Here is a 24,870-nt window from a genome sequence, read left to right as displayed (position 1 = left end):
TCTCGTCCCGATCAGGATAAAATACATACTCGTCCACATAAATTCCTTCTGCTTCCATTGCCTCTCGTAGCCGTGCCTGAAGTTCGAGTTTAACGCCGCTTGTATTCAATCCACGGCTCTCCAACTCCTTCTTCAGTTGCTGGATCTTCAATTCACTGAACTTTGCCATGTCCTTGTTGTGCTTTGCAACTCTGGAATTTATTCAACAATCCCTCTTCTGACACCAATTGTAACGAATTATCTTGCAAATCCTCTTATTTGCCCTTCTGCTAAGTTCGAATCACTAAACTGTTGAATAAATAACTCCAATATTGAATAATGGAAAAATGGCCTTTATTAAAGTACTTCCCAATTACACTTATACTTTGCAACTAGCTTGCTTAACAACCAAACTGATTGATAGCTCAAATGAAACTCCACTATTGCCCGACAGATTGCGTGCTTAATCAATAACTGCTTGATAGCTCAAATCAAACTGAATTCCAGCCCTCTAAATTTGCTGCCTTTTATACTCTCTGATTTCAACGTTCGCATCTTCTAGGCGCTTCCATTTCCAGAATCTACTAGTTGCCATCAGCTCTCAAATTTCTCAGCTGTAACTACAATTGCACGATTTTATAGCTTCTCTCATTGCATACTTTCAGGAGTATATCAGATATATGCATGTGTTTGTGCATTGACTCTCCGCTGCTCGTATACGTACATGGCACATATGTGTAGACGCAATTATTGTTTCGTTTATGTAGATGCATAATGATTGATCTATGGATGTGCATGATATCACTGTTTAGCATCGGCTTAGAGATAGCAGCACCCGTTAGTTTTGCTAATATTCGTAACAATATGTATATTTTTTTGTATAAACCTCATGTACGAATAATTTGAGAGAAACAAACTGATATCATTTACTGCCACATCAAAAGAAATATTAAAAGGACAACTCAAAGATACGGTCACCTACTTTTTTTTTGCTTACCTGACTAGCAAAATTGCCCTTGCAATCACAGCAAGTGTCTCACGTTTTCGCAAAACAACAACACACAGTAAAACTCCAATGCAAAAATAAAAGGATAGAAATAATAATAAATGAAAAAGATGAGCGATCTACAATAGACAGCAGGCAAATGAACAACGCAATGTTACTAAGCACACATTTGCACTGACTTGTTAGCCAGGTTTAATTCCCCTCAGGATTGTATTGCAATATCAAGAAGTAGAAGAAGCGAACGTGTCTATCATAAAGAAAACCGAAAAAGATATTGATCTTAGTATTGATTTTTTTTTCTTTTTTTTTTAAAGCAATATGGGTTTCATTGAACCGGAGAGTAATCGAATAATAATTATACCCAAATTGAGCATTTATATTTTTTAAATCTTCCTAAGATTTGCTTCACATGCCAACCCCTCCGAACTCGTTGCAGGTCTCTTCCTTCAATTTCCCTTTTCGAAATAACACTTGTTATGCTGGGTTTTCACAGGTAAAATTTCACCAAAAACGTTGTCACCGTGTTTTTTTACTTGAATATATGTACATCGGCGTTTGCGACTAAAGGCAATGCTCATCGGTAATTAAACTTCGTAGTAGTGCATGGAGAAATAGTAAAGAAACGCCCTTTTTCGGGCATAGTGTATAACGCATGCCAAATCAAAAGTGGGGAATAGTGGAGACACACTGTTTATACTCAGTTGAGCGGAGCTCACAGAGTATATTAACTTTGATTGGATAACGGTTGGTTGTACAGGTATAAAGGAATCGAGATATATATAGACTTCCATATATCAAAATCATCAGTATCGAAAAAAAATTTGATTGAGCCATGTCCGTCCGTCCGTCCGCCCGTCTGTCCGTTAACACGATAACTTGAGTAAATTTTGAGGTATCTTAATGAAATTTGGTATGTAAGTTCCTGGGCACTCATCTCAGATCGCTATTGTAAATGAACGATATCGAAAAACCGAAAAAGTGCGATAATTCATTACCAAAGACGGATAAAGCGATGAAACTTGGTAGGTGGGTTGACCTTATGACGCAGAACAGAAAATTAGTAAAAATTTGGACAACTTTTGGCCCACTTTTAAAAGTATGTAATTTAAAAGTTTTGCAAGCTGTAATTTGGCAGCTGAGTATGTAATGTTCGGTTACACCCGAACTTAGCCTTCCTTACTTGTTTTAACTGTGGTTTTCTCTTCTCTGACTCTTTGTGGATGTCTCTGAGGGTCTTTTATGCTGTCTGTTGGGGTATATGGGTCCTGAACGATATGACACTCCAATACACGAAATGCTTAAAAGCCTAAATTGGCTGAGTGTGAAACAACTCACTGTGACTACACTTTAATATTTATACATAATATGAAAGTAGGTAACCTGCCGACATATTTGAAGGACCGCGTGTTATATAATAATCTCCATCAATCAATATAATAATCTCATCATGGCCAGATTAAGCAATGTAACTCAGTTGCGCCATTTGAAAGGATCGCTATGGATGTCGCAGGTCCATTTCCCACTAGCAACTGCGGAAAAGAAATATGTACTGGTGGTTATGGATTATTTCAGCAAATGGCCAGAGGTATACCCAATCCCAAATCAAGAAGCGGAAATAGTAGCAGAAGTGTTCATAAACAATTGGGTTGCAAGGTATGGTGTACCAATGGAGTTACATTCTGACCAAGGCAGAAATATTGAATCAGCTGTGTTCCAAGGAATGTGTAAAATATTGGGCATTCGAAAAACACGGACAACTGCATTGCATCCTCAGTCCGATGGTATGTTAGTAGTGGACAAGCTCCATAAAGAGTGGGATACACACATACCATTATTCTTGATGGCTTACCGATCGGCAGTGCATGAGACAACGGGCCAAACTCCGGCAAAAGTAATTTTTGGCAATGACCTTCGACTGCCAGCTAATTTGGAGTTTGGGGCAAATGCCGATGCGGAGAGAAATGCCAAGAAATCCCCTGGTGTCTTGAAGGAAGAGCTGAGGGAAATACATGACCTTGTAAGACAACGAACCAAGATTATGAGTGACAAGATGAAAGCCAGATATGATAAAGGAAGGAGATTTGGTGCTGCTATAGAACCCCCAACGAAAAAAGGTTTATCATCGAAATTACAATGTAATTGGGAAGGCCCATACAAAGTTATAAAACGAATCAACGATGTAGTTTATTTACCGCATACAAACCATTGGCAAACCACGAAACAAAATGAAAGTGGTTCATTTGGAAAGGCTGGCAGCATGTAGACCGGTAAATTTGTCTGATCGGGACGATCAGACTTAGGTGGAGGGCAATGTGACGAATATTACCTTCTCTAAGGTTATTAAATAAAGCCACAACAACATATAAGCAAGCTAGCAGAGAGATACTCACAAATGCATGTCATCATCAGCTACTACTTCGCTCACATATACACACGCATATGGTTACACACTACAAATACACGCGCGTAAGGCTGGTGTACAGGTAGAGGATTCTAGAAGAAGAAACGTTCAGACATTTGGCCAGAGAGTATAAAAGCAGCAGAAGCTGAGTAGTCCGTAATTAGTTTGATTTAAACACGCTATCTATTGCGAAGTGAAGTTTAATTGCGAAGTACTTTCAAAGTAGTCTAATAAAGAACATTTTTTAATACAGAATATTGGAGTGTTTTATTCAACAGTTCAGCGATACGAACGTAAGCAGAAGGTTGTAAATAAGCGGAATTTGCCTAAATTCGTTACAATATAAAACAATGTCGAAATAACTATCAATCAATTTAAGAAATTATTGTCAACTACTGCAAAACAATGCCTTTTAGATAATTTATTTTTCTTTCGCGTGCACTCCCTACTGGGCGTCCGGCTCCTTTATGAGCACGTCGCGTCACCGAGCTCCTTTCTGAGCACCTCGCGTAAGCTCCCTTCTGAGCTCCTCACAATGGCCCCCCACTGGGCACACTTAAATAAAAAAAAAATATGCAATGCGTTGTCAAATTTTTATAACACTAATTTTCTACGTACCTCTTTTAAACTTTTTAATTTTAAGGATGGCTCTGTATTTACATATATATCTGTTTTATTACAATAATTAGTCGACCGCTTTGTGTTTGCGTCGACTTCAAATAAATAAATAAATAATGATGTAAAATAAAAACCAATTGGCAATAACATAAAGAGATCTCGTAGATGTAATTTAAGTCTACAAGACTGTAACTAAATAAATAAATAAATAAAAATTGTCACGACGTCTTAACCTATATGTGAAGTTTCACGTTTGTAAACCAATGAGAAAATACTTAAAAATCGATTGAAAAATTTGTATTGAAAATGCGTACAAACATTTAACCGACCTAATATAAAGGAAATAATAAAATAGTAAAATTTGATATTAGGTTCCTGAATTGGACCGGTTTAGGTGATTTTATTCTGAAAATTTAAGTGTATGTATGGTAATGTGTTCCAAACAATTTTTCAGTTCAGGAATTTCGGTAAAGCAGATAACAGGCCCTCCGTGAAGTTATCACCCCAAAGTGCAGCACACCAATTTTTTCGGAGTTCTGGGTTTATTTTGAAGAGTTCTAGAGTTCCCTGCGGGTGCGAAAAGAGTTCTGCAACCCTAATGCGTTTAAAAAAATATATATATTTTTAGGGTCCAGCACCCCTTTTACGCAGAAAAAAAGTCCTGAACCCATTTTCTAGTAGAAAAAGAAATGCTCTAGAGTTCCCTAGGGGGTGCAAAGAGTTCTGCAACCCTAATGGGTTTTAAAAAAAATATATTTTTAGGGTCCAGCACCCCTTTTACGCAGAAAAAAAGTTCTGAACCGATTTTCTAGTAGAAAAAGAAGTGCTCTAGAGTTCCCTAGGGGGTGCGAAATAGAGGTTTACGCCTATCACAAAGAAACAGAGTATATAAAATGGTCACACTTTTGTCTGTATACCTCGTACAAAGCGTAGTTTCACCTTCTTTAAATCATATGTGGCTCCTTGGCGGTCACGCACAAAGGCGTCACTTTCCTAGAAGCTCTAGGTGTAGCTCCGAAGACTTTCTAACGGATGTTTTTACGCGCTATGCTGCCGAGCTACACCAGAGAAATACCTTGAAACGTTAGGGAGTGACTATTCGACCAAGGATGCCGCCTCGAAACATAAGCAGTCTAAGTGGATGTCATTGCGTAACTCATGGGTGAAAATTGTATCATCCTTGACGCATCTACATAATTAAAATTTGACAAGGATCCTGGATAAATTTTTTAAAATGTAGGCCAAAGTTTGCAGACATTTGTGTTCACAACATAGATTTCAATAGTCTTCGTTAAATCAAAACGATATTTTAGAATGAAAGTGGACCGATTTTAAGTTGAAAGGTGTAAACTGCTGTTTTCCAGCCTTATGATATAAGAGCCCACAACGTTAGGGTAGTAGCACACACAGTCATTAGTTCGACTGTCTTGGGAAAGCTTTTGCTTCACCACTATGAGTGTTCTTGCGAAGGACAAAGCCTGACCTAGTAAATATATGTGCCTACGTATTCACATTTGTAAAAGGAGCCGTAACGTGTAGGTGATATTTAAACTTGGTTCGTAGGCTATAATCAATGTGATTCAATCCAGGGGACTAGTTTTGCATAGGGCCGCCAACTTTAGGAAATGTCAAACCCGAAGACTTGGGTGTTGGAGGATGAAGTGTGAAAATCAAAATTAACATTTCATACGCTATCGTATAGTTTCGCAAATAAACAACAGATGTTTGAATGTAAGTCCAAGAGATTTTTCAAACCCTTCTCATACGCACATACATATATCCCCAATTTAAGTATGAGGTAAGGATCATTTCAAAGGAGTGTTTATGCCCCTAGAACTTACCAAAGGATTTTGCATCACTGATTTCGCTTAATCTTTCATCCAATCGCAATATACAATTTTTTTAAAAATTGGCACCTTTTTTGGGTAATTTGCTTTTTTTAACAACTTAAGGACAACTTGAAAACATGTTCGCCTTGGGTCATTTGATTTGAATTCATTGTTAATTATAAATTTTTTGAAAAAAAAAATATGCAAAGTGAGCATATAAATTTATTATAAAACTTTTCTTTTAGTGTTTTGTTTTAACAACTTGGTGAATTGGGTGATGCAAAGTCCGTGTTAAGCTGACATCGAAAGAGCCAGTTTTTTTAAATAACTTTTGAACAGTTAGAAAGAGTTAAATTTCGCAATTAGTTTCTTATAACTGGCAGTGATCCGCATCCGTTGATACCACTTTCACCATATCCGACAAATTTTCGACATGAACAATAAATGGCGCAAACAGTCTTATACTGTTTTCACACAGAAACTTAATGATCTCATTTCACCTGCTAATGAAATCGTAAATTTTTTGCTTTCACACAGAAGTAACTGCTCGATTAGTATGAAGGATGAGACAGACAATCATGGCGGAACGATACAAGGTGGGAGCATGGTGACATACCTACAAACAAAAAAAATTCCATGTACTTGTAAATTCGATGGACAAATGTCAAAATCGTACTGCGCCGGTAGTTGATGTATCAAATCAAATAAAAAAGGTTATAATCAGCTGTTCGATGCGGCCACCTTGTATCGTTCCGCCATGCAGACAATGACATTTGCTTTGAATCTTAAAAGAAGCGGAAACGGAAGCGGAACGCTGCCAACAGAGTTGCATTGTGCTTTTGACTTCATTAGGCATTCGATTAGCTACTAATGAAATAATAACAGATTCGAATTTTGTAGGGAAGATTAAGCTCAATAAGCGTCTTAATGTAGAAAACTGCCTTTATTATTCAATAAGCCGTCTGTGTGAAAACAGTATTAAACGAGTAGAAAATATATTACCGCGCCGGACGCCGCCGCCGCCGCGTCGATATTTTTGACATTTGGCGGCGGCGATGTTTATCGGCGGCGTATATCTCTAGTGTGAAGAGTTCGGCAACCCTACTGGGGTTTTTAGAAAAATATATTTTTAGGGCCCATCACCCCTTTTACGCAGAAAAAAGGTTCTGAACCGATTTTCTAGTAGAGAAAGAAGTGCTCCAGAGTTCCCTAGGGATGCGAAAAGAGTTCTGCAACCCTAATGGGTTTTTTAAAAAAATATATATTTTAGGGTCCAGCACTCCTTTTAGGCAAAAAAACGTCTGAACCCATTTTTAGTAGAAAAAGAAGTGCTCTAGAGTTCCCTAGGGGGTGCGAAAGCCACCCTCCGAAAAACCGCCTTAGAGACTAGTTAGGATAGTAAGGTGGTTTTTCCGAGGGAGTTGGTGTACCATCAAACTACACTTTTTTCCCACTTTTTCAGCGCAACTTCCTAGTCTTTCGGGTGCAAGCGACTAACCTTTCCAATTTTTTTTTTTGGTTCACGGATAATAGTACGCAAAAGAGTACCTACAACAATGTCGAAAGTTAGTGGTAAGTGCAATAGACGATCAAAAAGAAAAAAAAATTGTGATCATTCGAAAAATAACAAAAGAAAAAAGTTTAGAGACAGTGGAAACGATTACATAACAATAAAAAATTAAAGTATACCCGGTAAAAACGCTCCACAAGACGTAATATGCAGAAACGTTGTAAATGCTATCATCCATGATGCTGTGAGTAGTGGAAAAGCCTTGCAAGTTACATCTAGCCGTGAACATACAACGTTTTTCCACTGAAAAAAATTTTAAACAGTAAATTAATTAATTTTTAAATCAAAATTGAACAAATTTTTGTATACAAGTTTTTGTTATCATATTTTTCAAGACCTTAAAAAAATAAAAAGAAAAAACCTATATTTTCCACAATAAACGTTTTTTTGCTCTCCTGAAAAATTATAATTTTGTAACTTACCACCTTATTCGCGATTACCATTCAAATTATTAAAATAGTAAAAATAATCTTTTATTTCACAATGTATATAGTATGTTTATTAAAAAATAACACTTCACTTATGTATAGCTGCGATACCACAACGTATGAACAATTTTTATTTTGAAAGTACTGTTTAACTAATAACTCATTTAACTTGATGAAACTGTCGCGTTGACTTAACTTGACACAATAAAATAAGGAGTTCTATGCTAAGAACAAACTAGTTTATTTCAGTAGAAAAGAATGATATTTGTCATATACTTAATGAATAATATACATAAATGTTGTAGAACTTCCACAATAGTGGTAAAGTGGCTGCACTGATCCTGTGCGCGAATCACTAACGATTCAAGGATATAGAATTACGCATTGACTTGAATAAGTTCCATAGAAAATATAATGGTTGCACATTGATTAGCGTGCTTCAAAAAAATTTCTCTCAGTGTATGTAGACACGAATGTTCAGGCAAGTACAGTTAACCTGCGCAAACAGCATTTAATGACTCGCCGAAAACTTAACTCCTACAATTAGGGTGTGGTGGCAAAAATTGTTTTACGACATACGTATGAATGGGACTGACGATGCACAAACATGAACAATAAAGGAAATAAGATATATGTACGCCTTGCTCTTCTATTCAATGTAGATTAATACAAAATTCGAATCTTAAACAGCGCGCGGGAATTCTGTACTGACGCACCCATATGTATGTATATGAGCAGTTCTACACTATTTCGAGAGGCCAAAAATTACTTTTGCACCATTTTCGGATATATGTATTATAGACATTATGTAATTTTCAAGTAATTTTCGGCCCATAGATCTTTAGTAAATTTGTTGTAACCTGTATCAAAAAAATTATAAAAATACTTTTTTATTCAAAAAGGTTTAAGGTTTCGTAAAAATAATTTATTTTTTGCAAAATAGCGGAATTTAGCAATTGTTTGCAAAAAATGCAAAAATGCATTAAAAAAATGCAAATACGCATATTTTAAAAATTCTGAAAAAAATGTGTTATAGGTAGGATATCGAAGATTCAACTGTCAAATTTCAAGAGTCACATTCATTTGAATGTGTCCTGAGGTATGCATTTTTTTATATGGGAAGCACTGATGAAAAATAAAAATCTCAATTTATTTGACGCTGTCTCATTTACAAGTGACTGTTCTCATATCGAACTGACGCTTTCGCATTTACAATTGACTATTCACCTTTCCATATGACGTTTTCGCATTTACATCTGACACTTTCTCATTTACAACTAGAAAAAGTCGTAAATTTTTTTTATATAGGAATCACCATAATGTACATACATATATACATATGGACGTTAGTACAGAAATCATGTGCGCGTGCCATCTAAAGATTCGAGGAATTCGAATTTTGTATTAATCTATGTTGAATAGGAGAGCAAGGCGTATATCTTATTTCCTTTATCGAAACAGTCGATAAGTGCTTACAGGAGTTCCTGTCTTCGTAGACCTACCTCCGGTGTAAAACACAGATCAATGCCCGTTGATCTTCGGCCCAACAAGTTGGTACCAATCGGTGAGCTGGGGTGTTCAAGTCCACCAGCCTTGGTTTGGCCGAAGAGGATTATCCACCCTCCTCTTCTATTTTCGAGTAATGGCAACCGGTTGCACGGCAACTCCACCGCGAGTTCCGTGCTTGCCTCAGTTTCCCTCTTTCATTGATTTTATAATCTCGGGTATCTGATTGTCAGGTCAATCAGATCGAGATTTGTGTTTTTGTCGCAATTTAGGAATGTGACCAACCTTTCCTGTCCTGCAGTGTTACAACAATGTAAAACATTGTTGACGACGGAGCTGGTTTTGCTTAGATATTGCTTAAGGGCCGCACTACGTTGACAAACAGAGTGAGCTTGGCACCTATTATGCTCCGTATTAAACTCCATCACAATTAAAATCAAGGGATGTGACCAACCTTTTCCGCACACAGACCTGTGAGTGCCGAGTAAAAAATAATAAAATATGCCACTTATCTACGGCAAATTTACGGCAAATTCGTGTGCAAGAATTATTTTCCTAGCAGGCCTCTAAGGTGGTTTTCTGAGGGTGGCACGCTAACTTCACGTGAAGTTGGCGGTGCACCATAAAAAAAATTTGAATTTTTTTTTTCGAATTTATAAAATATTCCACCTGTCTACGGCAAATTTACGGCAAATTCGTGTGCAAGAATTATTTTTCTAGCTGGCCTCTAAGGTGGTTTTCTGAGGGTGGCACGCTAACTTCACGTGAATTTCTAAAACATGGCCGCGGCAAATTTTTTTGTTTCACGGATAATTCACGGCAAATTTACGGCAAATTCACGTGCAAGAATTATTTTCCTAACTGGTGTCTAAGGTGGTTTTCGAAAAGTGGCACACAGACTTCACGTGAAGTTGGCGGTGCACCATAAAAAAAAGTTAAATTTTATTTTTTCGAAATTATATAATATGCCACTTATCTACGGCAAATTCGTGTTCAAGAATTATTTTCCTAGCTGGTCTCTGAGGTGGTTTTTTAGCGTGCCACCCTGTATTTTCTATTTTTGTTTCACGGATAAATTACGGCAAATTCACGGCAATTTTCCCAATAGGTAATTTTTTTCCACTTAAAAGTTGTCTTGCCAACTTCAGAGAGGTTCCGTTGATACCACTTTTGACCATGTCCGACTAATTTTCGACATGAACAATAAATGGCCTAAACAGTCTTAAACGAGTAGAAAATATAGTAACGTGCCGGACGCCGCTGCTGCCGCCGCCGCTCCAATATCTGTGACTCTCGGCGGCGGCGTGCGAAAAACGACCAAAATCGACGGCGGCGGCGGCGTTTGTCGGCGGCGTATATCTCTAATACGAATATACAAGAATTGCTCGTTTAAAGTTATAAGATAAGATAAGCTACAACTGTTTCGATAAAGTTCCCCCTGTGGGTTGGGGGTTAGAATATGCCCACGGTAGGTATACCGGTCGTAAAAGGCGACCATAATACCATGGGTACCCAATCCATGAGTAAGGTGTTTTACTCGAAAGGTAGCAGGGTGGACGCGGTGTATCACCCTGTGGGACCCTAGGCAAGGTCTTTATAAAAAGTGCTACCGCGGGAGCAGGAGAAGCCAGTGTGATCTGGTGCACTGCATCAAACGATGCTTTGTACTCAGGTCTCACCTCCTGTCCTGGGATGGCCCCCTTGTGGGAGCATCGCGGTGGCTGTGGTTTCAAACAGAGTTCACTTATGACACACGCTCTGAGTAGACTTGTTTTCCCTTGGGGACCCAAGACCCAAGGGAATTCGGTCTCATGCTTGCCACGGCGGTCCCAATTTCATTGAGAAGCTGACCCTGAGGGGCAGATGATAGGTTGGTCACATCCCTTAAATTGTGACAAAATGCTGTACAAAAGTCGACGAAAGGTGGTGAAAGAGCGCATGTCTATCGTCAGCCAAAAAGCAATCGATAATTGTACGAGTGGGCCGGTGCTCATCTCGTCTTTTGAGATGTTTCGAGGCTGCTTTAGACTGCGCAAGCGAATAGAAGGCGTTCGCTGTGTGGATGGCCACACCCTATATGTGGCAAGATTTGACGTTGTCAAATCACTGTAGTGTGGCGGACTGCAGTGCAAAGATGTTGCTGGGGCAGGTACTCGGTACTTACAGGTCTGTGAGCGGAAAAGGTTGGCCACATCCCTTAATTGTGGTAGGAGTGTATTTGGAGGCAAATCGGTGCATAATTGTTGTGTAATTGAGTGGAAATTGGAGCGAAATTAGTAGCGAAAATGGAAGCCAATAGAAGACGATATGGCACACAATGTTTGTCAACGTAGTGTGGCCTCAAGCGATGTCGAGGGGCATTGTTGAGGCGGGCACTCGGCACTCACAGGTCTGTGTGCGGAAAAGGTTGGTCACATCCCTTGATTTAAATTGTGATGGTGTTTGGTGTTGAAGACGGCGCATAATTGGATGCCAAGCTCACTTTGTTTGTCAGCGTAGTGCGGCCCTTTAAGCAACATCTAAGCAAAACCAAGCGCCGCCAAATATCTCAATCTGGTTAACTTGTTAACCAGATACCGAGATATCAAAATCAATGAAAGAGGGATCTTGAGGCAAGCACGGAACTCGCGGTGGAGTTGCCGTGCAACCGGGTGCCATTACCCGAAAATGGAAGAGGAGGATGGATAGTCCTCCTCGGCCAAACCAAGGCTGGTTGACTTGAACACCCCAGCTCACCGCATTGGTACCAACTTGTTGGGCCGAAGATCAACGGACATTGATCTGTGTTTTACACCGGAGGTAAGTCTTCACGACAGGGACTCCCGTAATACACGTTCTTTCGTTTCGATAAAGTCCCCCTGTGGGTTAGGGGTTAGAATATGCCCACGGTAGGTATACCGGTCGTAAGAGGCGACTATATCAACATTCAAGTTGATATTTAAAAAATCTTTTATTTTGATTTTGTTTTTAAAAATTTATATTTTGTTTATTTTTGAGTTTAGATATTTTCTAACTAATTAGAATTTTCTTTTTTTGAAGTTATTCAAAATTTTAAGTTAACACGAAAACTCAATTAAAATTATTTTAAAAATTAAAGTAAAGAGTACAAAGTAGTTAACACTATATTTACTCCCCCTCCAAGAAAATTTGAAACAAACAAATTATTAATTAATAATAAAAGTAACCTTTTTTTGTTTTTTGTTGTTTAATGTATTTGTATTTAAATTAGTGTTAATAAGTATGTTTGCTGGTTTAAGTAAATCAATTGAAATATTTTTAATAGTATTTTTGTATTGAATTGTAAATGTTTTATTTTTCTTAGAGATAACTTTAAAAGGTCCTTCATAAGGTGATTCTAAATTAGATTTACGAAGAACTTTAACAAAAACATACTCACAATTTTCTAATTGTTTAGGAACGAAAAAAATTTCTTTATTATGATGAAACACTTTAGAACGAACAAGCGAAAAATATTCTCTTATTTTATGAAGAGCGTCATTAGAAAAATCATGTTCTTTATTACTATTTGAAATAATTAATTCACCAGGTATTCTAAGTGTTTGGCCATAAACAAGTTCAGCAGATGAACATTTTAAATCTTCTTTAACAGAAGTTCGTAAACCAAGTAGAATGAATGGTAAAATGTCAGACCAATGAACCGAGTCGTTTGATGCTATAATTGCTGCTTTTAAAGTTCGATGAAATCTCTCTATCATGCCGTTTGCTTGGGGATGGTAAGGAGATGTATGAATTTTATGAGAACCTAAAAGTTTAGTTAATTCCGTAAAAAATTTTGAGGTGAATTGTGAACCTTGATCTACTGTAATATTCAATGGTATACCAAATCGTGGTATATAATTTTGAATAAAAGTTTTTACTATAGTATTTGTTGAAATATCTTTAAGTGGATAAGCTTCAGGCCAACGTGAAAATCTGTCAATAATTGTTAAAATATAACAATTTCCATTTGAAACTGGAAGAGGTCCAACAATATCCATATGAATATGTTCAAAACGGCCTGATGGTATTTGAGTTTTTTGGATAGGAGATTTAGTATGTCTTGAAATTTTGGATTTTTGACAATTGATGCAAGATGAAGTCCAATCATTAATCTCTTTACGCATGTTAGGCCAATAATATTTATTTTGAATTAATTTTCTAGTTGTTCTTATACTTGGATGAGATAATGAGTGAATTTTGTCAAATATAATTCTTCTCATAGAATGTGGAACATAAGGTCGAAAAGGTTGTAGAGAAACATCACACCATATGTTTAAATTAATAATTGGAATATGAATTTCTTTTAAATTATTTTTAGAATTTGGATCAGAAATGGTTTTTTGTAAAAATGTATCAGTTTGCTGTTCTTTATATAAAGTTTCTAAATTTATATCTTGAGTTGAAATTGCATTTATTTCTGGAATACGGGAAAGTGTGTCGGCAACTATGTTGTCTTTTCCATGTATATATTGAATATCATTTGTAAATTGAGCAATATATTCAAGATGACGTAGTTGACGAGGAGATCTATCTACTTTAGAATTTAGAACATGAATTAAAGGTTTATGATCAGTATAAATTGTAAAAGTTCTACCTTCAAGAAAATGTTTAAAATGTTTAATTGAATTATAAATTGCCAAAAGTTCACGATCAAATGTTGAATATTTAGTTTCTGTTGTAGTTAGTTTTCTTGAAAAATAAGCTAAGGGTTCTAGTATATTATTGCTAGTTTGTTGAAGAACTGCTCCAATAGCAACATTTGATGCATCTACTGCTAATGATAAAGTACCATTTTTGTCGAAATGTGTAAGTAAAGTATTTTTAGCAAAAAGTTTTTTAACATTTTCGAAAGCTGTTGTGGTTTCATTTGTCCAATTTAATTGTTTGAGTTTGTTTTTAATTGCATGTGTTAACATTTCATGCAGATGACTAAGTTCTGTTGCTAACATTTTAATATATCTGTGATAGTAATTTATCATACCTAAAAATTTTTGAAATTTATTTATAGAAATTGGTTTTTCAAAATTTGTTATGATTTCAATTCTATCTAAAGATGGTTTAATACCTTCGCCTGAAGTTTCGTAACTTAAAAAATTTAATTTATTTACACCGAGAGTACATTTTGAAGGTTTGATATTTAAATTATATTCTTCAAGTCTTTTGAAAACTGATTTTAAATGATTTATATGTTGATCTTCATTATCACTGGCAATAAGAATGTCATCAATGTATGTAAATACAAAATCGAAATCAGAAAATACTTCATTAATAAAGCGTTGGAAAGTTTGAGCACTGTTTCGTAAACCGAAAGGCATTCTTACGAATTCAAACATTCCAAAAGGGGTAGTTATTGCAGTTTTATGAATGTCTTCTTCTGCCATTGGAATTTGGTGGTAAGCATGCACAAGATCAATTTTGGAAAAAAATTGTTTGTTTTTTAAATCAATTGTTAAATCGTGAATATGTGGTAAAGGATACCGATCTGGTGTAGTAATAAAATTAAGTCTTCGATAGTCTCCGCAAGGTCTCCAATCATTTGGTTCTTTTTTAGGAACGAGATGAAGTGGAGATGCAATAGGAGAATTTGAGGGTCTGCATATACCCGTTTTAACTAAAAATTCAAATTCAACTTTAGCAATTTTAAGTTTGATTGGATCAAGACGTCTGGGTTTCGAAAATGGTAAAATACCTTTTGTTTCTATCCTGTGAACCGTATGGTGTTTAACTTTTTTAGTATAATCTGGTTCACAGGTAATAAATGGACATTCATTAAGTAATTTTGAAAACTTATTTTCGACAATAGGAATTTTGAGTGAGAAAATATCAGAAAATCCAGAAGATCCAGTAACTTTAATTTTTGTAGTAGAATCCATTATTTCTTTATTTTTAATATTGACAATAATTCCGAATTTTTCTAAAAAGTTTGTTCCTAAAATTGGTGTATCAATATTCGCAATAATGAATGGAAATTCAAAATCTCTTCTTAAACCTAAATCAATTTTAAGTAGTTTTGTACCGAAAGTTTCAATTGAAGAACCGTTTGTTGCGGTCAAAGTAAGATCCGAATTTCTTTTATAAATTTTAAATTTAGAAAAAGGAATAACTGATACAACTGCACCTGTGTCGATAAGAAAATTAAATTTATTGAATTTATCAAATATGAATAGGCGACGAGTAGGTTTAATAATAGTTCCATTATCCGTCACCGTCATAATGGATCGTTTCAGTTTAAATTTTGTTCGGAATTTGAATTGTGATTTTGATTAAAATTGCATGGGGGTATACATTTAAGAGCGTTATTCTTAAATTTTTTGTGATACCAACAAATATTTGTTTGTGAAGTAAAATTACGATTGTTTGAAAAATTTCTTGATTTTGAAAAATTTCGAGATTTAAATCTATTTCTATCTTTAGATCTTGAACGGATTTGTAATTGATTAATATCATTAGAAATTTTATTTAAATTTTGAAAAATAGCCGTGGTTAATTCAGTTAAATTTTTAACGTATTGTTCTAAAATATTATTATTTATACTTGAGACTACAGGAGATTTGGAAGAATGACGTTTGTTGATTAAATCAAAAAGTTTGTCAGCTAAAATAATTACTTCATCTTTATTTTGATTGTTACTAGAAGTTAAATGGATTTGTATTTCTTGTGGCAATTTACGAATCCATAATTTGGAAAGTAATTCTTGACTTACAATGGAGTCAGTACCTATAAGTGATTTCATAAATCTGAATAATTCAGATGGTGAACGATCACCAAGTTCAGTTTTTGAAAATAATTGTTCTAATCGTTTTTCTTCGCTAAGAGAAAATCTTTCACATATAATTTTTTTAATTGTATCATATTTATTAAAAAGAGGAGGAGGGTTAATAACATCTAAAATTTTAGATATAGTATCTCGTTGAAGAGTAATTAGAACATTTTGAAATTTTAAATTATCATCATTGATATTGTTAATTTCAAATTGTCCTTCAACAAGCAAAAACCAGGCATCAGGACAATCTTGCCAAAATTGTGGTAATTTAATAGATTTAGTAGAAGGAAAATTTGTAAAGTTATCTTGTGTTGAAGTATTTTGTGTTGTATTAGAGATGTTGTTTTGTGTTGTATTAATGTTAGAATTTTGAGTTGTATTGTGAGTCATGATGTTATTTGTATGGTTGATATTTTGATTTTCTGCATTTGTAAATTTACGAGTTCGTATTGGTGAACGTAGAACCATATGAAAAAAAAAATAAAAAATAAAATAAAATGAAAAATTTGAAAATTAGGAAATATTTAAGATTTTTTTGGAAAGGGAGTTAACAATTTAAATAAAATATTTAATTTTATATAAAAAATAAGTAAATTTAAATAATTGTTAAAATATAAAAATAATCTTAAAATAAATTTGAAAGTTAAAAGGTTTAAAATTTTAATTTAAATTATAATTGAAAAAATTTAAATTTAATATTAGAATAAAAATTATACTTACATAAAATTAAATTTAATAAAAAAATATTAAAATTAATAAGTAGTTGATTGATGATTGTTTAAAAAATATCTTGAAATTAATATCTGGATTGTTTGATATCGTAATGCTTTTAAAATATGCAATGGCTTTGTTGTTTTATTTGTAAATCTCTTAATTTTCATCGTGATGTCTTCATTTTAAATCTGTTCTTGTGTGTATTGCGTGCAAAATTGTTGTTGTGGTTTGGATAACCCAATCGCTGCTGTAACTTCAATTGACACTGCAACTATGTCTTCTTAGTCTTCAGAGAGTGTTGAAGTGTATATTTTTGTTGAGTTAATTTGCAAACATGGTGGGGGTGGATATTGAAAATTGCATATCAATTTATCTTGTATGTAATTTTAGTATACATCCAGTAAATCCTGTATAATATTCATAATTTTCGTGTCCAAATAAATTATGTGTAGAAAATTTATCAGTAATCTGCTTCATAATTTTTGTGATAATCTTAAGTTTAAGTAAATTTTTATAGGTGTCGTTTTGCTATCACTGACGTATGACTGAAAGAAACTCGATGCAACTTAAATGCCCAGCGCCTCGCTGGTCATGCACGTCCTGGTTTGTGTTGCATGGGTGGTAATAAAATCGAATGCACCAAAGAGTAAAACTAATAAACGTTGAGTATATTCCGGTAGTGATGTAAATAATTAGATCGTCCAAAATTTCATTAGGTATTTTACGTAGAAATCTTTTTGAGTGCACTTGTAATTACATAAACGGAGTAATTGTCCATATTGACTAAACGGCCAGTTTGCAGAAAATGTATTGACTTTTATAGTACCATTATGATTCGAGCGGGATCGCCAATATATCAACATTCCAGTTGATATTTAAAAAATCTTTTATTTTGATTTTGTTTTTAAAAATTTATATTTTGTTTATTTTTGAGTTTAGATATTTTCTAACTAATTAGAATTTTCTTTTTTTGAAGTTATTCAAAATTTTAAGTTAACACGAAAACTCAATTAAAATTATTTTAAAAATTAAAGTAAAGAGTACAAAGTAGTTAACACTATAGCGACCATAATACCATGGGTACCCAATCCATGAGTAAGGTGTTTTACTCGAAAGGTAGCAGAGTGGACGCGGGTATCACCCTGTGGGACCCTAGGCAAGGTCGTTATAAAAACTGCTACCGCGGGAGCAGGAGAAGCCAGTGTGATCTGATGCACTGCATCGAACGATGCTTTGTATTCAGGTCTCACCTCCTGTCCTGGGATGGCCCCCTTGTGGGAGCATCGCGGTGGTTGTGGTTTCAAATAAGAGTTCACTTTATGACACGCTCTGAATAGACTTATTTTCCTTTGGGGCGTGCAAACCCAAGGGAATTCGGTCTCTTGCTTGTCACAGTATACCCAATTTCATTGAGAAGCTGACCCTGAGGGGCAGATGAAAGGTTGGTCACATCCCATAATTGTGGCAACCGGAGATGCAGGTAAAATATGCTGAAACACGGTTGAAAGATGGTGAGAAATGGAACGTATGTCTATTGCCAGCCGAACAACAATCGATAATTGTATGAGTGGGCCGGTGCTCATCTCGTCTTTTGAGATGTTTGAGGCTGCCTTAGACTGCGTAAGCGAATAGGAGGCGTTCGCAGAATGGATGGCCACATCCAAAAATGTGGCAAGATTTGATGCTGTCAAATCACTGCAGTATGGCCGACTGCTATGCGAAGATGTTGCTGTGGCAGGTACTCGGTACTTACAGGTCTGTGATCGGAAAAGGTTGGACACATCCCTTTAATTGTGGTAGGAGTGTAATTTGGAGTGTAAAATGGAGCATAATTGTTGCGTAATTGAGTGGAAATTGGAGTGAAATAATAGTAGCAAATATGGAAGCCAAATGCAGCACAATATGGCGCGCAATGTTTGTCAACGAGTGTGGTCTTAAGCAATGTCTCTCGACGGCAAATTCGTGTGCAAGAATTATTTTCCTAGCTAGTCTCTAAGGTGGTTTTCTGAGGGTGGCACGCTACTACCGCAAATTTACGGCAAATTCGTGTGCAAGAATTATTTTCCTGGCTGGCCTCTAAGGTGGTTTTCTGAGGGTGGCACGCTCTAAACGCTTGTTGTTGAGCTCCATTTGGGTATGTTGATACTCACGCAATATCCTGGGGGTGCTTAAACTGCCACACACTCTTTATAATAAATAAAACAAGTTTATTTGAGTTCAATGCTCAATCGGATACACCAAAGTAAAACTTATTTATTTTTAGGATATAAAACTGCTATTTTACAGCACAACTCTTAAAAACGTTTTCTCGACAGTAAGCGCGTATCTATAATGAATTTGCCTTTGCAAATTTTCACTATCCCGTTATATGCATTCCATTGGGAATGACGGCATTGCCAGCCCGATATTGCATTCTTTTAATATGCGTTGCCATATCGTTAGTGGTGTCATTACAACGCTAACTTCACGTGAAGTTGGCGGTGCACCATAAAAAAAATTTGAAAATGTTTTTTTGGAATTTATAAAATATGCCACTTATCTACGGCAAATTTACGGTAAATTCGTGTGCAAGAATTATTTTCCTAGCTGGCCTCTAAGATGGTTTTCTGAGGGTGGCACGCTAACTTCACGTGAAGTTGGCGGTGCACCATAAAACAAATTTGAAATTTTTTTTTCGAATTTATAAAATATGCCACTTATCTACGGCAAATTTACGGCAAATTCGTGTGCAAGAATTATTTTCCTAGCTGGCCTCTAAGGTGGTTTTCTTCACGTGAAGTTAGCGTGCCACCCTGTATTTTCTAAAACATGGCCGCAAATTTTTTTGTTTCACGGATAATTCACGGCAAATTCACGTGCAAGAATTATTTTCCTAACTGATGTCTAAGGTGGTTTTCGAAAAGTGGCACGCTAACTTCACGTGAAGTTGGCGGTGAACCATAAAAAAAAGTTAAGTTTTTTTTTCGAAATTATATAATATGCCACTTATCTACGGCAAATTCGTGTGCAAGAATTATTTTCCTAGCTGGTCTCTAAGGTGGTTTTCTGAGGGTGGCACGCTAACTTCACGTGAAATTGGCGTGCCACCCTGTATTTTCTAAAATATGGCCACGGCAAATTTTTTTGTTTCACGGAAAAATTACGGCAAATTCACGGCAATTTTCCCAATAAGTAATTTTTTTCCACGTAAAAGTTGTTTTGCCAACTTCAGAGAGGTATCAACGGATACGCATGTTGTTGTTGTTGTAGCGATAAGGACACTCCCCGAAGGCCTTGGGGAGTGTTATCGACGTTGATGGTCCTTTGCCGGATACAGATCCGGCACGTTCCGGTACCAAGCCCGACCATCTCGGGAACGATTTTAGTCGCCTCTTACGACAGGCATACCCACCGCGGGTATATTCTGATCCCCTAACCCGCTGGGGGATGCGCATCACTGCCAGTTATAAGAAACTAATTGCGAAACTTAACTCTTTCTAACTGTTCAAAAGTTGTGTAAAAAACCGGCGCTTTCGATGTCAGCACAACACGGACTTTGCATCACCCAGATCACCAAGTTATTAAAACAAAACACTAAAAGAAAAGCTTTATAATAAATTTATATGCTCACTTTGCATATATATTTTTTTATACTCAGTTGAGCAGAGCTCACAGAGTATATTAAGTTTGATTGGGTAACGGTTGGTTGTACATATATAAAGGAATCGAGATAGATATAGACTTCCATATATCAAAATAATCAGGATCGAAAAAAAATTTGATTGAGCCATGTCCGTCCGTCCGTCCGTCCTTCCGTCCGTTAACACGATAACTTGAGTAAATTTTGAGGTAACTTGATGAAATTTGGTACGTAGGTTCCTGAGCACTCATCTCAGATCGCTATTTAAAATGAACGATATCGGACTATAACCACGCCCACTTTTTCGATATCGAAAATTTCGTAAAACCGAAAAAGTGCGATAATTCATTACCAAAGACATATAAAGCGACGAAACTTGGTAGATGAGTTGAATTTATGACGCAGAATAGAAAATTAGTAAAATTTTGGACAATGGGCGTGGCACCGCCCACTTTTAAAAGAAGGTAATTTATAATTTTTGCAAGCTGTAATTTGTCAGTCGTTGAAGATATCATGATGAAATTTGGCAGGGACGTTACTCCTATTACTATATGTACGCCTAATAAAAATTAGCAAAATCGGAGAAGGACCACGCCCACTTTTAAAAAAAAAATTTTTTTTAAGTAAAATTTTAACAAAAAATTTAATATCTTTACAGTATATAAGTAAATTATGTCAACATTCAACTCCAGTAATGACATGGTGCAACAAAATACAAAAATAAAAGAAAATTTCAAAATGGGCGTGGCTCCGCCCTTTTTCATTTAATTTGCTAAGGATACTTTTAACGCCATAAGTCGAACAAAAATTAACGAATCCTTTTGAAATTTGGTAGGGGCATAGATTTTATGATGTTAACTATTTTCTGTGAAAACGGGCGAAATCGGTTGATGCCACGCCCAGTTTTTATACACAGTCGTCCGTCTGTCCTTCCGCATGGCCGTTAACACGATAACTTGAGAAAATTTTGAGGTAACTTGATGAAATTTGGTATGTAGGTCCCTGAGCACTCATCTCAGATCACTATTTAAAATGAACAATATCGGACTATAACCACGCCCACTTTTTCGATATCGAAAATTTCGTAAAACCGAAAAAGTGTGATAATTCATTACCAAAGACAGATAAAGGGACGAAACTTGGTAGATGAGTTGAATTTATGACGCAGAATAGAAAATTAGTAAAATTTTGGACAATGGGCGTGGCACCGCCCACTTTTAAAAGAAGATAATTTAAAAAAAAAAAATTTTTTAAAGTAAAATTTTAACAAAAAATTTTATATCTTTACAGTATATAAGTAAATTATGTCAACATTCAACTCCAGTAATGACATGGTGCAACAAAATACAAAAATAAAAGGAAATTTCAAAATGGGCGTGGCTCCGCCCTTTTTCATTTAATTTGTCTAGGATATTTTTAACGCCATAAGTCGAACAAAAATTAACCAATCCTTTTGAAATTTGGTAGGGGCATAGATTTTATGATGTTAACTGTTTTCTGTGAAAACGGGCGAAATCGGTTTATGCCACGCCCAGTTTTTATACACAGTCGTTCGTCTGTCCTTCCGCATGGCCGTTAACACGATAACTTGAGCAAAAATCGACATATCTTTAATGAACTTAGTTCACGTACTTACTTGAACTCACTTTATTTTGGTATGAAAAATGAACGAAATCCGACAATGACCACGCCCACTTTTTCGATATCGAAAATTACGAAAAATGAAAAAAATGCCATAATTCTATACCAAATACGAAAAAAGGGATGAAACATGGTGAGGTAATTGGATTGGTTTATTGACACGAAATATAACTTTAGAAAAAACTTTATAAAATGGTTGTGACACCTACCATATTAAGTAGAAGAAAATGAAAAAGTTCCGCAGGGCGAAATAAAAAACCCTTAAAATCTTGGCAGGTATTACATATATAAATAAATTAGCGGTATCCAACAGATGATGTTCTGTGTCACCCTGGTCCACATTTTGGTCGCGATCTGGAAAACGCCTTCACATATACAACTACCACCACTCCCTTTTAAAACTCTCATTAATACCTTTAATTTGATACCCATATCGTACAAACACATTCTAGAGTCACCCTGGTCCACCTTTATGGCGATATTTCGAAACGGCGTCCACCTATAGAACTAAGGCCCACTCCCTTTTAAAATACTCATTAACACCTTTCTTTTGATACCCATATTGTACAAACAAATTCTAGGGTCACCCCTGGTCCACCTTTATGGCGATATCTCGAAACGGCGTCCACCTATGGAACTAAGGATTACTCCCTTTTAAAATACTCATTAACACCTTTCTTTTGATACCCATATTGTACAAAAAAATTCTAGGGTCACCCCTGGTCCACCTTTATGGCGGTATCTCGAAACGGCGTCCACCTATGGAACTAAGGATTACTCCCTTTTAAAATACTCATTAACACCTTTCATTTGTTACCCATATCGTACAAACGCATTCTAGAGTCAATCCACCTTTATGGCTATATCCCTAAATGGCGTCCACCTATAGAACTATGGCCCACTCCCTCATAAAATACTCTTTAACACCTTTCATTTGATACCCATATCGTACAAACACATTCTAGAGTCACCCTGGTCCACCTTTATGGCGATATTTCGAAACGGCGTCCACCTATAGAACTAAGGCCCACTCCCTTTTAAAATACTCATTAACACCTTTCTTTTGATACCCATATTGTACAAACAAATTCTAGGGTCACCCCTGGTCCACCTTTATGGCGATATCTCGAAACGGCGTCCACCTATGGAACTAAGGATTACTCCCTTTTAAACTACTCATTAACACCATTCGTTTGATGCCCATATTGTACAAACAAATTCTAGGGTCACCCCTGGTCCACCTTTGTGGCGATATCTCGAAACGGCGTCCACCTATGGAACTAAGGATTACTCCCTTTTAAAATACTCATTAACACCTTTCTTTTGATACCCATATTGTACAAACAAATTCTAGGGTCACCCCTGGTCCACCTTTATGGCGATATCTCGAAACTGCGTCCACCTATGGAACTAAGGATAACTCCATTTTAAAATACTCATTAACACCTTTCATTTGATACCCATATCGTACAAACGCATTCTAGAGTCACCCCTGGTCCACCTTTATGGCGATATCTCGAAAAGGCGACCACCTATACAACTACAACCTCTCCCTTTTAAAACCCTCATTAATACCTTTAATTTGATACCCATATCGTACAAACAAATTCTAGGGTCACACCTGGTCCACCTTTATGGCGATATCTCGAAAAGGCGACCACCTATACAACTACCACCTCTCCCTTTTAAAACCCTCATTAACACCTTTCTTTTGATACCCATATTGTACAAACAAATTCTAGGGTCACCCCCTGGTCCACCTTTATGGCGATATCTCTAAACGGCGTCCACCTATGGAACTAAGGATTACTCCCTTTTAAAATACTCATTAACATCTTTCGTTTGATACCCATATTGTACAAACGCATTCTAGGGTCACACCTGGTCCACCTTTATGGCGATATCTCGAAACGGCGTCCACCTGTGGAACTAAGCATCACTCCCTTTTAAAATACTCATTAACACCTTTCTTTTGATACCAATATTGTACAAACAAATTCTAGGGTCCCACCTGGTCCACCTTTGTGGCGATATCTCGAAACGGCGTCTACCTGTGGAACTAAGGATTACTCCCTTTTAAAATACTTATTAACACCTTTCATTTGATACCCATATCGTACAAACGCATTCTAGAGTCAACCTGATCCACCTTTATGGCTATATCCCTAAATGGCGTCCACCTATAGAACTATGGCCCACTCCCTCATAAAATACTCTTTAATGCCTTTCATTTGATACACATGTCATACAAACGCATTCTAGAGTCAACCTGATCCACCTTTATGGCTATATCTCAAAAAGGCGACCACTTATACAACTACCACCACTCTCTTTTAAAACCCTCATTAATACCTTTAATTTGATACCCATATCGTACAAACAAATTCTAAGGTCACACCTGGTCCACCTTTATGGCGATATCTCGAAACGGCGTCCACCTGTGGAACTAAGCATCACTCCCTTTTAAAACACTCATTAACACCTTTCTTTTGATACCTATATTGTACAAACAAATTCTAGGGTCACCCCTGGTCCACCTTTATGGCGATATCTCGAAACGGCGTCCACCTATGGAACTAAGGGTTACTCCCTTTTAAAATACTCATTAACACCTTTCATTTGATACCCATATCGTACAAACGCATTCTAGAGTCAACCTGATCCACCTTTATGGCTATATCCCTAAATGGCGTCCACCTATAGAACTATGGCCCACTCCCTCATAAAATACTCTTTAATGCCTTTCATTTGATACACATGTCATACAAACACATTCCAGGGTTTCCCTCGGTTCAT

At 36.2% G+C, this 24,870-nt stretch overlaps 1 protein-coding gene and 1 pseudogene across 2 annotated transcripts in view; both read right to left on the bottom strand.

The window, feature by feature from the left end:
• LOC137249882 (ubiquitin-conjugating enzyme E2 Q2) overlaps positions 1–24,870 on the bottom strand; it is a 96,192-nt gene that overhangs the window by 33,958 nt on the left and 37,364 nt on the right. The window lies entirely within an intron of this gene.
• Positions 16,978–24,870, bottom strand: part of LOC137247606 (uncharacterized) — a 43,634-nt pseudogene continuing 35,741 nt past the window's right edge.

The sequence above is a fragment of the Eurosta solidaginis genome, chromosome 4, assembly GCF_040869045.1.
Source record: "Eurosta solidaginis isolate ZX-2024a chromosome 4, ASM4086904v1, whole genome shotgun sequence".
Classification (NCBI taxonomy): domain Eukaryota; kingdom Metazoa; phylum Arthropoda; class Insecta; order Diptera; family Tephritidae; genus Eurosta; species Eurosta solidaginis.
Note: the sequence above shows the minus strand (reverse complement) of the source record. Positions and strands in the feature narration are given on the sequence as shown.